The sequence below is a fragment of the Pseudophryne corroboree genome, unplaced genomic scaffold (genome assembly GCF_028390025.1).
Source record: "Pseudophryne corroboree isolate aPseCor3 unplaced genomic scaffold, aPseCor3.hap2 scaffold_494, whole genome shotgun sequence".
NCBI classification, from domain to species: Eukaryota; Metazoa; Chordata; class Amphibia; order Anura; family Myobatrachidae; genus Pseudophryne; species Pseudophryne corroboree.
The window spans coordinates 287,022-302,401 of record NW_026970101.1 but is presented as its reverse complement, the minus strand read 5'-3'; the positions used below and the strand labels follow the sequence as shown (position 1 = coordinate 302,401).

General features: G+C 46.8%; 6 non-coding genes and 1 pseudogene across 6 annotated transcripts; all 7 read right to left on the bottom strand.

Annotated features, from left to right (window-relative positions):
* Positions 1 to 6,514: 6,514 nt before the first annotated feature.
* Positions 6,515 to 6,678, bottom strand: LOC135030143 (U1 spliceosomal RNA). The gene has a single exon (XR_010226196.1). It is a non-coding gene; the product is annotated as a U1 spliceosomal RNA (small nuclear RNA).
* Positions 6,679 to 7,349: 671 nt separating this feature from the next.
* LOC135030073 (U1 spliceosomal RNA) lies at positions 7,350 to 7,512 on the bottom strand. The gene has a single exon (XR_010226131.1). It is a non-coding gene; the product is annotated as a U1 spliceosomal RNA (small nuclear RNA).
* Positions 7,513 to 7,664: 152 nt separating this feature from the next.
* On the bottom strand, positions 7,665 to 7,828 carry LOC135030141 (U1 spliceosomal RNA). The gene has a single exon (XR_010226194.1). It is a non-coding gene; the product is annotated as a U1 spliceosomal RNA (small nuclear RNA).
* A 671-nt stretch (positions 7,829 to 8,499) lies between these two features.
* LOC135030018 (U1 spliceosomal RNA) lies at positions 8,500 to 8,662 on the bottom strand. Its single transcript, XR_010226087.1, has one exon. It is a non-coding gene; the product is annotated as a U1 spliceosomal RNA (small nuclear RNA).
* Positions 8,663 to 8,814: 152 nt separating this feature from the next.
* LOC135030136 (U1 spliceosomal RNA) lies at positions 8,815 to 8,978 on the bottom strand. The gene has a single exon (XR_010226189.1). It is a non-coding gene; the product is annotated as a U1 spliceosomal RNA (small nuclear RNA).
* A 702-nt stretch (positions 8,979 to 9,680) lies between these two features.
* Positions 9,681 to 9,815, bottom strand: LOC135030066 (U1 spliceosomal RNA; annotated as a pseudogene).
* Positions 9,816 to 9,967: 152 nt separating this feature from the next.
* LOC135029958 (U1 spliceosomal RNA) lies at positions 9,968 to 10,131 on the bottom strand. The gene has a single exon (XR_010226028.1). It is a non-coding gene; the product is annotated as a U1 spliceosomal RNA (small nuclear RNA).
* Between the last annotated feature and the right edge of the window lie 5,249 nt (positions 10,132 to 15,380).

The following is a 15,380-nucleotide window of genomic DNA, read 5'->3' as shown; positions in this document are numbered from 1 at the left end:
GTGAAATGTTATAAAACAAAAATATATGATTATGATGTTAGCTGTTAGTCTCCACTAATAGGGACTAGAAGCTGAGCTATAAGAAAGGAATACACTAGATATGATGTCACTTAGCAATTACAATGTCTAAAGTGCATACAGATAGCTACTAATAACTCTTGATAAGAAAGTATATCAGTGTGGGTATATTTATATGATGGGATATTGGGACTAGTGAATATATATCACTCCTGCTGTCCAGATTGGCAATAACCAGACAATTATGATAAGAGTAGAGATGTCACATGGGCTGCTATAGATATTAATTTAATGCTGTATGTGTCATTTGTTACAAATGGATACATTTTCTATGAGTCAGCCTAGCAGCTGCATGTTCTAACAGAACACTATCCTCACACAGAATCTGCTAACCTTGAGATAACTAAATGACAGTGTGTAACAGTCTCTTTACTATAAGACTGTTACAAAGTAATATATATATTTGAAGTCAGTCTAGCAGCTGTGTGTTCCAGCAGTTTATAAGACAAAGAAAATCTCCTATTGTGGAATCTAGACACATGGGACTGCTGGCCTGTGTCATACTATTTCTATGTAATACCAGTAACATGTATATAACTGTTACATAATTGTTACAAATGGATAAATCTTTGAGTCAGCCTAGCAGCTGCATGTCCTAACAGGACACCATAAATCCTTTACAGTGTAACAAATTGATTGGTAACACTTAAAGGCTGGAGAGCAGTTATATGCCTTACTAGCATACTCAATATACCACATTATTACACCAGTTACCACGATTATTGACAGCGCATTTGATATATTATATTACCCTCACACTGAGTCTGTTTACCTTTAGATAACTAAGTGACCGAATATGTAACAGTTTCTCTATCATAAGACTGTTACAAAGTGAGATAGATATATTTGGAAGTCAGTCAAACAGCTGTGTGTTTCAGCGGTTTATAAGAAAATTCCTCATTGTGGAATCTGGACCACTAAGGGTTATTATATATATAGCACATGGAATTGCCACATCTCCCTATATGATAATTTCATTACACTGTAACATAATAAGAATTAACTCTTTAACAGTGTAAATAGAGAGTAATGAATCTCTGACACATGGAATATATTATTTCTTAGATGAATTGGATAAACCATTATGACAGACACTTTGCTTCCTAATAAGAATTGAGGTGGCTATACCTCTAAGGAAAGCATTATTGCCTACGCCTAGATCAGATTAAATAAGATCTGGCTGAATATATGAAGGAAGGTTGCTATTTATATGAGAATTGGAATTGCTATATTCCTTAAGGCAACCCCACCGATTGATATATGTTGTCAATTAAGTATATCTGAACGGCTATATCTGGACCAGATTTAATAAGATCTGGCTGATTATATGAAGGAGGGCTGCTATTTATATTGGAATTGCCATATTCCTTAAGGCAACCGCACCTGTTGGTATATCTCGCCAATTAACTATATCTAAACAGCTAAATTAAAGCTATTCATCATTTTTTTAGTTTGGATATTAATAAATATGATCTTTCCATGATGCATAGAGATTTCCCTATCAAGTGATTCCTTATCCGATATAGAAAGCTATCCCCCTATGGTATTGAATTTAGGAATATAGTCTTAGGGGACACAGAGAAATAAGTGATCCCCATCTACCTAAGCACCCCACAAATTGGAGGTTAGCTTACCGGTTATACTCAATCACCCCCACAAATTCGCCAATGGGGATGGCTTCCCGGGAGGTAACCCCTATTGAGTGAAGGGAGTATATAGGATACGACCCAGTGGTACCTGACGACATAGATACTAACAGCTATTTAATAACATTACGCTAGAAAGTGATTATTAGCAACATATATATCTATATAAACAACCCCGCCAGGGTTGTGCCTTCAAAAATAATCACACACGGACACGCTTTTTAAACCTTTTTTTCACATCTCTTTATTCTTCTTATGCACATGTATGTTAGTTCTGTGATTTTAACCTTTATGTTTCACTGCAGTTTGGGATAATAATATTAATATTTATCCAATTTTAATACATACTTAATAAAGGTTATATTTTATGATTCATTCATTCTGTCCAGTGCGTCAACAGTGCAGATTTCTTCTTGTTTTTTCTCCCAAATTCTATAACAATGACAGTAAATGTTGTTACTTTTCAAACAGAACTTTCTTGACCATGCTACTTGCTTGAAAGATCTGGGAGCACATGGAAAACAGTACAAACCATGCAGTATCACAAGAGCCTTTATTTGATCTTTCATGAAGATAGAGCAGAATTGAGGACACGTCAACAATTTCTGCCGAAGGTGGTTCATCTTTCCACATGGTGCCTTTGGCCACTGACACCTTCGTTGAGTCAAAGTCTCTGGCTGTGGTCAGAACTTTGAAAATTTATGTCACCAGAACGGTTCAGATTAGGAAAACAGAGGCTCTGTTTGTCCTGTATGCTCCCAACAGGATTGGGTGTCCTGCTTCCATGTAGACCATTATGCGCTGGATCTGTGGTAAGATTCAGCATGCTCATTCCACGGCAGGATTGCCGTTACTGAAATAGGTGAAGACCCATTCTACTAGAAAGGTGGGTTCATCCTGGGCAGCTGGTCGGGGAGTCTCGGCATTGCAATTTTGCCGAGCAGCTATTTAGTAAACACTTTTGCTAAGTTTTACAAGTTTGATACCTTGGCTGATGATAACCTCAAGTTGGGTCATTCGGTGCTGCAGAGTCGTACGCACTCTCCCACCCGTTCAAGAGCTTTGGTAAAACCCCATGGTTCTTAATGTGACCCCAGCATCCTCTAGGTCGTATGAGAAAATAGGATTTTAATACCTACCGGTAAATCCTTTTCTCTTAGTCCGTAGAGGATGCTGGGCACCCGTCCCAGTCCATACTGTGTCTGCAGTTATTACTTGTGGTTATACACATGTTGTGTTATGGTTCTGGTCATCTTTTTGCTGCAATTGTTCATGCCGTTGGCTTGTGTTCTGTTGAATGCCACGTTCTGCGGCATGCTTAAGGTGTGAGCTGGTAAGATGCTCACCTTAGTTTAACAATAAATCCTTTCCTCGAAATGTCCGTCTCCCTGGGCTCAGTTCCTATAACTGGAGTCTGGAGGAGGGGCATAGAGGGAGGAGCCAGTTCACACCCTTTGAAAGTCTTAAAGTGCCCATGTCTCTTGCGGATCCCGTCTATACCCCATGGTTCTTAATGTGACCCCAGCATCCTCTACGGACTAAGAGAAAAGGATGCCCTTGCGCACTATCCTGACTTCTCCTCCCGTCTGCTTACTTTGTGCCTTCCAACGCACAATGCGAACTACAGGTGGTGCTGCAGGGCCCACACCCTTTTACTTGCCTTACAGAACAGCTCTGGAGCTGTTACAGTGCCCAGCTGCTGCAAGAAATCAGCTTGAATGCTTCAGGGGATGGGGCATGGCCAACATGAGCCCCACACCAAAGGAGGGTGGGGGTGTTTAATGCGAACTAGGGGTCATCCAAGCACCGCAAAAGGCCGCCATGCCCTGCATGCCCCTTTTCTCTTTTCATATGCAGATGAGGGTTCCAGCCAACTTTGGTCCACTGCTTGGATGACATCACCGTATGCAAATCCGTCTTCTGCAGACCTTCCCCCTGGAATGCTTGTACTAGTTGTTGCATATGGTTTGATATTTGATGGTGCTTCAATATTAGGCAGCCTTCCACCCTCCCATGTTCATCTGAACAGATGTGGTCTCCCTGCAGTTGTTGTCCCCAGACGAGAGTTCCCTTGTGCGTCCTCAGTTGAATCTCCTTAACTTGACGGGGGAGGGGCTGCCCGAGCAGCCACCCTCCCCAGCCCTATCCCAACTCATACTTATTTTGCATATGAGATCTCTTGATCATGAAGATTGTTCTCACAGGGTGAGGTTCATCCATTATATTTTAAAATAGGAAGGTACAAATTACATATTTGAATTGCATCTATGTGCTGGATTCAAATGTCCCCCCCCCCCCCCTTCCTTTCTCAATTGTGCCCGTCAGCAGCTATTCTAAGGTTGCTGCCAATGGGTGTGACACATTAATTTCTTCTGTGGGGTACACTGGACTCCACAAGGATTCACATTGGGGTGTAGAGTAGGATCTTGATCTGAGGCACCAACCGGCTCAAAGCTTTTGACTGTTCCCAAGATGCTCAGTGCATTCTCCTCTATAACCCCGCTTCCATGAACAGGGAGCTCAGTTTGTAGTTGGTGCCTTCAGTAGCAGGCCTCTTAACAGGGGCCTGCCTCAAGCAGCCTATTCTTAGCTATTAATTTTGACAAGAAAAGAAGAACTTGTTTTATGAGAATCTACAAGGGCTGCAGCAGGCTAGGTCTAATAGACATCTTTACTGCAGCTTCATCACTCCCAGCGGCGCTGTATACTCCCGTGCCCTGGTTGCTGGGTCACTGCAGCGGAGGCTCCAGTTTCTTCCTAAGGTCAGTCACACACACACCGCCCTTCCGGATCACGAGGCCGCTGATGAAGGGGAGCGTGGCCGTAGGGGGTGGACCGTGTGCGCACTGGCGTGGACACTGATTACTGGGCAGCCGCTCCACTAGCCACCAGGTACAGTTAAGGAGCACAGGTCTGGGAGTTTTACTCCTATATTAACCCAATTTTGTACTGCCCGCAGCGCATTGTGATAGGTAATAGGGCCTGATTCAGGTTGGATTGCAATCACAATAAGCGATCCAACTGCAAAAATTGCTAAGAGCATACGCATGTGCCTGCATTTTCTGCGGCACCCCGCAGAGAATGCGATCGCCTCTGCCTGTCAATCGGGGCGGGGGGGGGGGGAGAGGGGGGTCAGCAACACTCCATTTCCAAGTCAGGGATGGAGCGGTGCGGGGGCAAGGCTTCAAAATGGGGTCTGCAACGGAGGAGACACAGGGGGCGTGGTCACAGCGGCTGTATGACATCACATTCAGCCGCTGTGATCACAAAAATGGTGGCGGCTTCCTGCGCGCACATACAGTCTGCACCAGCAGGAGGCTACACCATTTTATATGATCACGCTGAACTGCAGTGCGACTGCAATTACAGCATGGTCAAGAATGGAGGCGTCATGCTCGGTGGCCATGCACTGTCACTGTGCAGGAGCCAGCACCGCACACACACTAGTCCCCGGGTGCAGCCCCCAACCCCCGGGACACCCGGAGCAACAAAATGTAGATTCAGGCCACCAGGCCACGCCCCTACCTATGAAACCATGCCTCCTTTTTACCATTGCACTGCTTATCTGCACGCACTGCATTACAATCTCCCTCGCCACCTCTCTGGGTGTCACCAGTGATAGTGACACCTCTGCCATGCTTGTAGCAGCTGGTCCTAAGATCTACGCCTCAAGCCCTGAGTGTTTGCCCTTGTGACTTGTTGATCATCATAGCGAAGCAGATGCTTACAGAAAACTGCAGGGGCTTAGATTGAAAATAAAAAAATTGATGGGTATAAGGTAGAGAGGAGCGGGTTCGGTTCTCCGAGAACCGAATTCCCGACGAACTCCACGTGGTTTACACTGGTCCGAGGCAGGCTCGGTTGTTCCCGCCTGACTCGGAAAACCTGAACAAGGGAAAATGTCATCATCCCGCTGTCGGATTCTCGCGAGATTCGGATTCCATATAAAGAGCTGCGCGTTGCCGCCATTTTTACTCGTGCATTGAAGAGAGAGCGGAGAGGACGTGGCTATGTTCTCTCAGTGGAAATCTCAATATCAGTGCTCAGTATCAGTGGTTACTTATTGCTGCTCAGTAATACTAGTAGTGTGTCTCTCCTGCTCAGTGTCAGTTCTCAGTAGTATCCTCATCAGTGCTCAGTATCACTGCTCATTGTCTTGTGCTGCATTGTGGTGCTCAGCATACTACAGTACATTACTAATAGTCCAGTGCTGCATCTTGCTGCTCAGTGTCAGTTCTAGTATCCTCATCAGTGCTCACTATCACTGCTCATTACATTGTGGTGTTCTGTATACTACAGTAACATAGTAATATAGTAACATATAGTAACATAGTTTTTGAGGTTGAATAGAGGCAAATTGCCCATCGTGTTCAACCTGTTTTAAGTTGTGATGATTCTACATACTTGCTGAATAATGTTTTATGACTAGTTAACTACTATAACTCATGTTACCCCCGGATTAACCATGTTGATATTTTAAGTATTATAACCTTGGATAGCTTTTTCATTCAGAAATGTATCCATTCCTTTTTTAAATCCAATTACAGAGTCCGCCATTACCACCTTCCCTGGCAGGGAATTCCACATCCTGATTGCCCTAACAGTGAAGATCATAGTATCTCACCTGGCAGGTAAGTAGGAGTTGGGCTAGAGCTGTGGAGGATTGCTGCTCGGGCACCCCCTGTCAAGTGAAGGAGATCCAACTGAGGCAGCACAAGGGAACTCTCGAAAGAAGAACAAGGCTAGAGGAAGATCTGAGACAAAGAAATCTGACTTTTACCAGAGCTGACCAGAGGAAAGCACAAACACAGTCCCCCACTACCACAAATAATGCAGTCGAGTTTCCCACATTTGGGGAAATCACAGGGGTCAGCATACCCAGAGTGCAATGAATGAACCTCACCCTGGGAGAACAATCTTCATGACCATGGTATCTCCTATGCAAAATAAGTATGATTTGGGATAGGGCTGGGGAGGGCCGCTGCTCAGGCACATCTCTGTCAAGTAAAGGAGATTCAACTGAGGCAACACAAGGGAACTCTCATCTGGGGACAACAACTGCAGGGAGAACACATATTTTCAGATGAACATGGGAGGGCAGAAGGCTGCCTAATACTGAAGCACCCCCAAACAACAAACCAAATGCAACTACTAGTGCAAGCATTCCTGGGGGAAGGCCTGCAGCAGATGGATTTGCATATGGTGATGTCATCCAAGCAGTGGGTCAAAGTTGGCTTCAACCCTCGTCTGCATATGAAAAGAGAAATGGGGTGTGCAGGGCATGGCGGCCTTTTGCGGCGCTTGGATGACCCCTAGTTCGCATTAAACACCTCCACCTTCCTTCGGTGTGGGGCTCATGTTGGCTATGCCCCAGCCCCTGAAGCATTCAAGCTGATTTCTTGCAGCAGCTGGGCACTGTAACAGCTCCAGAGCTGCTCTGTAAAGCAAGTAAAAGGGTGTGGGCCCTGCAGCACTACCTGTAGTTTGCATTGTGCTTTGGAAGGCACAAAGTAAGCAGACGGGAGAAGTCAGGATAGTGCACAAGGGCATAGAAGGGAGCGGCTCAAGAAAAGAGAAGTGGAAACAGACAGCAAACTAGGCTGGAGAGAGACCTGAGACAAAGAGATCTGAATTATACGAGAGCCGACCAGAGGAAACACAAATTATGTAATCAAGTGTCCCACATTTGGGGAAATCGTAGGAGCAGCACACCCAGAGTGCATTGGGTGAGCCTTGCCCTGGGAGAAGCACCTTCCTGATCATAGTATCTCACCTGGCAGGTAAGTAGGAGTTGGGCTAGAGCTGGGGAGGGTCGCTGTTCGGGCACCCCCCTGTCAAGTGAAGGAGCTCCAACTGAGGCAGCACAAGGAAACTCTCGAAAAAAGAACAAGGCTAGAGGAAGATCTGAGACAAAGAAATCTGACTTTTACCAGAGCTGACCAGAGGAAAGCACAAACACAGTCCCCCACTACCACAAATAATGCAGTCGAGTTTCCCACATTTGGGGAAATCACAGGGGTCAGCATACCCAGAATGCAATGAATGAACCTCACCCTGGGAGAACAATCTTCATGACAATGGTATCTCCTATGCAAAATAAGTATGAATTGGGATAGGGCTGGGGAGGGCCGCTGCTCAGGCACATCTCTGTCAAGTAAAGGAGATTCAACTGAGGCAGCACAAGGGAACTCTCATCTGGGGACAACAACTGCAGGGAGAACACATATTTTCAGATGAACATGGGAGAGCAGAAGGCTGCCTAATACTGAAGCACCCCCAAACAACAAACCAAATGCAACAACTAGTACAAGCATTCCTGGGAAAAGGTCTGCAGAAGACGGATTTGCATACGGTGATGTCATCCAAGCAGTGGGCCAAAGTTGGCTGGAACCCTCATCTGCATATGAAAAGAGAAAAGGGGTATGCAGGGCATGGCGGCCTTTTGCGGCGCTTGGATGACCCTTAGTTCGCATTAAACACCTCCACCCTCCGTCGGTGTGGGGCTCATGTTGGCTATGCCCCAGCCCCTGAAGCATTCAAGCTGATTTCTTGCAGCAGCTGGGCACTGTAACAGCTCCAGAGCTGCTCTGAAAGGCAAGTAAAAGGGTGTGGGCCCTGCAGCACTACCTGTAGTTTGCATTGTGCGTTGGAAGGCACAAAGTAAGCAGACAGGAGAAGTCAGGAGAGTGCACAAGGGCATAGAAGGCAGCGGCTCAAGAAAAGAGAAGTGGAAACAGACAGCAAACTAGGCTGGAGAGAGACCTGAGACAAAGAGATCTGAATTATACGAGAGCCGACCAGGGGAAACACAAATTATGCAGTCAAGTTTCCCACATTTGGGGAAATCGCAGGAGCAGCACACCCAGAGTGCAATGGGTGAGCCTTGCCCTGGGAGAAGCACCTTCATGATCATAGTATCTCACCTGGCAGGTATGTAGGAGTTGGGCTAGAGCTGGGGAGGGTCGCTGCTGGGGTACCCCCCTGTCAAGTGAAGGAGATCAAACTGAGGCAGCACAATGGAACTCTCGAAAGAAGAACAAGGCTAGAGGAAGATCTGAGACAAAGAAATCTGACTTTTACCAGAGCTGACCAGAGGAAAACACAAACACAGTCCCCCACTACCACAAATAATGCAGTTGAGTTTCCCACATTTGGGGAAATCACAGGGGTCAGCATACCCAGAATGCAATGAATGAACCTCACCCTGGGAGAACAATCTTTATGACCATGGTATCTCCTATGCAAAATAAGTATGATTTGGGAAAGGGCTGGGGAGGGCCGCTGCTCAGGCACATCTCTGTCAAGTAAAGGAGATTCAACTGAGGCAGCACAAAGGAACTCTCATCTGGGGACAACAACTGCCGGGAGAACACATATTTTCAGATGAACATGGGAGGGCAGAAGGCTGCCTAATACTGAAGCACCCCCAAACAACAAACCAAATGCAACAACTAGTTCAAGCATTCCAGGGGGAAGGTCTGCAGAAGACGGATTTGCATACAGTGATGTCATCCAAGCAGTGGGCCAAAGTTGGCTGGAACCCTCATCTGCATATGAAAAGAGAAAAGGGGTATGCAGGGCATGGCGGCCTTTTGCGGCGCTTGGATGACCCTTAGTTCGCATTAAACACCCCCACCCTCCTTCGGTGTGGGGCTCATGTTGGCCATGCCCCAGCCCCTGAAGCATTCAAGCTGATTTCTTTCAGCAGCTTGGCACTGTAACAGCTCCAGAGCTGCTCTGAAAGGCAAGTAAAAGGGTGTGGGCCCTGCAGCACTACCTGTAGTTTGCATTGTGCGTTGGAAGGCACAAAGTAAGCAGACAGGAGGAGAAGTCAGGATAGTGCACAAGGGTGTAGAAGGGAGGGGCTCAAGAAAAAAGAAGTGGAAACAGACAGCAAACTAGGCTGGAGAGAGACCTGAGACAAAGAGATCTGAATTATATGAGAGCCGACTAGGGGAAACACAAATTATGCAGTCAAGTTTCCCACATTTGGGGAAATCGCAGGGGCAGCACACCCAGAGTGCAATGGGTGAGCCTTGCCCTGGGAGAAGCAACTTCATGATCATAGTATCTAACCTGGCAGGTAAGTAGGAGTTGGGCTAGAGCTGGGGAGGGTCGCTGCTCGGGCACCCCCCTGTCAAGTGAAGGAGATCCAACTGAGGCAGCACAAGGGAACTCTTGAAAGAAGAACAAGGCTAGAGGAAGATCTGAGACAAAGAAATCTGACTTTTACCAGAGCTGACCAGAGGAAAGCACAAACACAGTCCCCCACTACCACAAATAATGCAGTTGAGTTTCCCACATTTGGGGAAATCACAGAGGTCAGCATACCCAGAATGCAATGAATGAACCTAACCCTGGGAGAACAATCTTCATGACCATGTTATCTCCTATGCAAAATAAGTATGATTTGGGATAGGGCTGGGGAGGGCCGCTGCTCAGGCACATCTCTGTCAAGTAAAGGAGATTCAACTGAGGCAGCACAAGGGAACTCTCATCTGGGGACAACAACTGCAGGGAGAACACATATTTTCAGATGAACATGGGAGGGCAGAAGGCTGCCTAATACTGAAGCACCCCCAAACAACAAACCAAATGCAACAACTAGTGCAAGCATTCCTGGGGGAAGGCCTGCCGCAGATGGATTTGCATATGGTGATGTCATCCAAGCAGTGGGTCAAAGTTGGCTTCAACCCTCGTCTGCATATGAAAAGAGAAAAGGGGCATGCAGGGCATGGCGGCCTTTTGCGGCGCTTGGCTGACCCCTAGTTTGCATTAAACACCTCCACCCTCCGTCGGTGTGGGGCTCTTGTTGGCTATGCCCCAGCACCTGAAGCATTCAAGCTGATTTCTTGCTGCAGCTGGGCACTGTAACAGCTCCAGAGCTGCTCTGTAAGGCAAGGTAAAAGGGTGTGGGCCCTGCAGCACTACCTGTAGTTTGCATTGTGCGTTGGAAGGCACAAAGTAAGCAGACAGGAGAAGTCAGGAGAGTGCACAAGGGCATAGAAGGCAGCGGCTCAAGAAAAGAGAAGTGGAAACAGACAGCAAACTAGGCTGGAGAGAGACCTGAGACAAAGAGATCTGAATTACACCAGGTCCGTCATTATATTATATATACCTACAGTAGTTATATATATATATTTTTTTATATCATTAATTATCATCTCTATACTAGCAGACGCAGTACGGTAGTCCACGGCTGTGGCTATCTCTGTGTCGTCAGTGCTCGTCCATAATTGTATACCTACCTACCTGTGGTGGAAGTTTTTTTCTATCTTCTTCATACTAGTAGTTTAGCAGTCTGCTGACAGTGTCCACCAGGTCCGTCATTATATTATATATACCTACAGTAGTTATATATATATTTTTTTTATATCATTAATTATCATCTCTATACTAGCAGACGCAGTACGGTAGTCCACGGCTGTAGCTACCTCTGTGTCGTCAGTCACTCGTCATCCATAAGTATACTAGTATCCATCCATCTCCATTGTTTACCTGAGGTGCCTTTTAGTTGTGCCTATTAAAATATGGAGAACAAAAATGTTGAGGTTCCAAAAATAGGGAAAGATCAAGATCCACTTCCACCTCGTGCTGAAGCTGCTGCCACTAGTCATGGCCGAGACGATGAAATTCCATCAACGTCGTCTGCCAAGGCCGATGCCCAATGTCATAGTACAGAGCATGTAAAATCCAAAACACAAAAGATCAGTAAAAAAAGGACTCAAAAATCTAAATAAAAATCGTCGGAGGAGAAGCGTAAACTTGCCAATATGCCATTTACCACACGGAGTGGCAAGGAACGGCTGAGGCCCTGGCCTATGTTCATGGCTAGTGGTTCAGCTTCACATGAGGATGGAAGCACTCAGCCTCTCGCTAGAAAAATGAAAAGACTTAAGCTGGCAAAAGCACAGCAAAGAACTGTGCGTTCTTCAAAATCACAAATCCACAAGGAGAGTCCAATTGTGTCGGTTGCGATGCCTGACCTTCCCAACACTGGACGTGAAGAGCATGCACCTTCCACCATTTGCACGCCCCCTGCAAGTGCTGGAAGGAGCACCCGCAGTCCAGTTCCTGATAGTCAGATTGAAGATGTCAGTGTTGAAGTACACCAGGATGAGGAGGATATGGGTGTTGCTGGCGCTGGGGAGGAAATTGACAAGGAGGATTCTGATGGTGAGGTGGTTTGTTTAAGTCAGGCACCCGGTGAGACACCTGTTGTCCGTGGGAGGAATATGGCCATTGACATGCCTGGTGAAAATACCAAAAAAATCAGCTCTTCGGTGTGGAAGTATTTCAACAGAAATGCGGACAACAGGTGTCAAGCCGTGTGTTGCCTTTGTCAAGCTGTAATAAGTAGGGGTAAGGACGTTAACCACCTCGGAACATCCTCCCTTATACGTCACCTGCAGCGCATTCATCATAAGTCAGTGACAAGTTCAAAAACTTTGGGCGACAGCGGAAGCAGTCCACTGACCAGTAAATCCCTTCCTCTTGTAACCAAGCTCACGCAAACCACCCCACCAACTCCCTCAGTGTCAATTTCCTCCTTCCCCAGGAATGCCAATAGTCCTGCAGGCCATGTCACTGGCAATTCTGACGAGTTCTCTCCTGCCTGGGATTCCTCCGATGCATCCTTGAGTGTAACGCCTACTGCTGCTGGCGCTGCTGTTGTTGCTGCTGGGAGTCGATGGTCATCCCAGAGGGGAAGTCGTAAGACCACTTTTACTACTTCCACCAAGCAATTGACTGTCCAACAGTCTTTTGCAAGGAAGATGAAATATCACAGCAGTCATCCTGCTGCAAAGCGGATAACTGAGGCCTTGGCATCCTGGGCAGTGAGAAACGTGGTTCCGGTATCCATCATTACTTCAGAGCCAACTATAGACTTGATTGAGGTACTGTGTCCCCGGTACCAAATACCATCTAGGTTCCATTTCTCTAGGCAGGCGATACAGAAAATGTACACAGACCTCAGAAAAAGACTCACCAGTGTCCTAAAAAATGCAGTTGTACCCAATGTCCACTTAACCACGGACATGTGGACAAGTGGAGCAGGGCAGACTCAGGACTATATGACTGTGACAGCCCACTGGGTAGATGTATTGACTCCCGCCGCAAGAACAGCAGCGGCGGCACCAGTAGCAGCATCTCGCAAACGCCAACTCTTTCCTAGGCAGGCTACGCTTTGTATCACCGCTTTCCAGAATACGCACACAGCTGAAAACCTCTTACGGCAACTAAGGAAGATCATCACAGAATGGCTTACCCCAATTGGACTCTCCTGTGGATTTGTGGCATCGGACAACGCCAGCAATATTGTGCGTGCATTATATCTGGGCAAATTCCAGCACGTCCCATGTTTTGCACATACCTTGAATTTGGTGGTGCAGAATTATTTAAAAAACGACAGGGGCGTGCAAGAGATGCTGTCGGTGGCAACAAGAATTGCGGGACACTTTCGGCGTACAGGCACCACGTACAGAAGACTGGAGCAACACCAAAAACGCCTGAACCTGCCCTGCCATCATCTGAAGCAAGAAGTGGTAACGAGGTGGAATTCAACCCTCTATATGCTTCAGAGGATGGAGGAGCAGCAAAAGGCCATTCAAGCCTATACATCTGACCACGATATAGGAGGTGGAATGCACCTGTCTCAAGCGCAGTGGAGAATGATTTCAACGTTGTGCAAGGTTCTGCAACCTTTTGAACTTGCCACACGTGAAGTCAGTTCAGACACTGCCAGCCTGAGTCAGGTCATTCCCGTCATCAGGCTTTTGCAGAAGAAGCTGGAGACATTGAAGGAGGAGCTAAGACAGAGCGATTCCGCTAGGCATGTGGGACTTGTGGATGGAGCCCTTCATTCGCTTAACCAGGATTCACGGGTGGTCAATCTGTTGAAATCAGAGCACTACATTTTGGCCATCGGGCTCGATCCTAGATTTAAAACCTACGTTGTATCTCTCTTTCCGGCAGACACAAGTCTGCAGGGGTTCAAAGACCTGCTGGTGAGAAAATTATCAAGTCAAGCGGAACTTGATCGGTCAACAGCTCCTCCTTCACATTCTCCCGCAATTGGGGGTGCGAGGAAAGGCTCAGAATTCCGAGCCCACCCGCTGGCGGTGATGCAGGGCAGTCTGGAGCGACTGCTGATGCTGACATCTGGTCCGGACTGAAGGACCTGCCAACGATTACGGACATGTCGTCTACTGTCACTGCATATGATTCTCTCACCATTGAAAGAATGGTGGAGGATTATATGAGTGACCGCATCCAAGTAGGCACGTCAGACAGTCCGTACGTATACTGGCAGGAAAAAGAGGCAATTTGGAGGCCCTTGCACAAACTGGCTTTATTCTACCTAAGTTGCCCTCCCACAAGTGTGTACTCCGAAAGAGTGTTTAGTGCCGCCGCTCACCTTGTCAGCAATCGGCGTACAAGGTTACTTCCAGAAAATGTGGAGAAGATGATGTTCATTAAAATGAATTATAATCAATTTCTCCGTGGAGACATTGACCAGCAGCAATTGCCTCCACAAAGTATACAGGGAGCTGAGATGGTGGATTCCAGTGGGGACGAATTGATAATCTGTGAGGAGGGGGATGTACACGGTGATGAATCGGAGGATGATGAGGTGGACATCTTGCCTCTATAGAGCCAGTTTGTGCAAGGAGAGATTAATTGCTTCTTTTTTGGTGGGGGTCCAAACCAACCCGTCATTTCAGTCACAGTCGTGTGGCAGACCCTGTCACTGAAATGATGGGTTGGTTAAAGTGTGCATGTCCTGTTTATACAACATAAGGGTGGGTGGGAGGGCCCAAGGCAATTCCACCTTGCACCTCTTTTTTCTTTTATTTTTCTTTGCGTCATGTGCTGTTTGGGGAGTGTTTTTTGGAAGGGTCATCCTGCGTGACACTGCAGTGCCACTCCTAGATGGGCCAGGTGTTTGTGTCGGCCACTTGGGCGCTGAGCTTAGTCACACAGCTACCTCATTGCGCCTCTTTTTTTCTTTGCGTCATGTGCTGTTTGGGGAGTGTTTTTTGGAAGGGCCATCCTGCGTGACACTGCAGTGACACTCCTAGATGGGCCAGGTGTTTGTGTCGTCCACTTGGGTCGCTGAGCTTAGTCACACAGCTACCTCATTGCGCCTCTTTTTTTCTTTGCGTCATGTGCTGTTTGGGGAGTGTTTTTTGGAAGGGCCATCCTGCGTGACACTGCAGTGCCACTCCTAGATGGGCCAGGTGTTTGTGTCGGCCACTTGGGTCGCTGAGCTTAGTCACACAGCTACCTCATTGCGCCTCTTTTTTTCTTTGCGTCATGTGCTGTTTGGGGAGTGTTTTTTGGAAGGGCCATCATGCGTGACACTGCAGTGCCACTCCTAGATGGGCCAGGTGTTTGTGTCGGCCACTTGGGTCACTGAGCTTAGTCATCCAGCGACCTCGGTGCAAATTTTAGGACTAAAAATAATATTGTGAGGTGTGAGGTGTTAAGAATAGACTGAAAATGAGTGGAAATTATGGTTATTGAGGTTAATAATACTTTGGGATCAAAATGACTCCCAAATTCTATGATTTAAGCTGTTTTTTAGGGTTTTTTGAAAAAAACACCCGAATCCAAAACACACCCGAATCCGACAAAAAAAATTCGGTGAGGTTT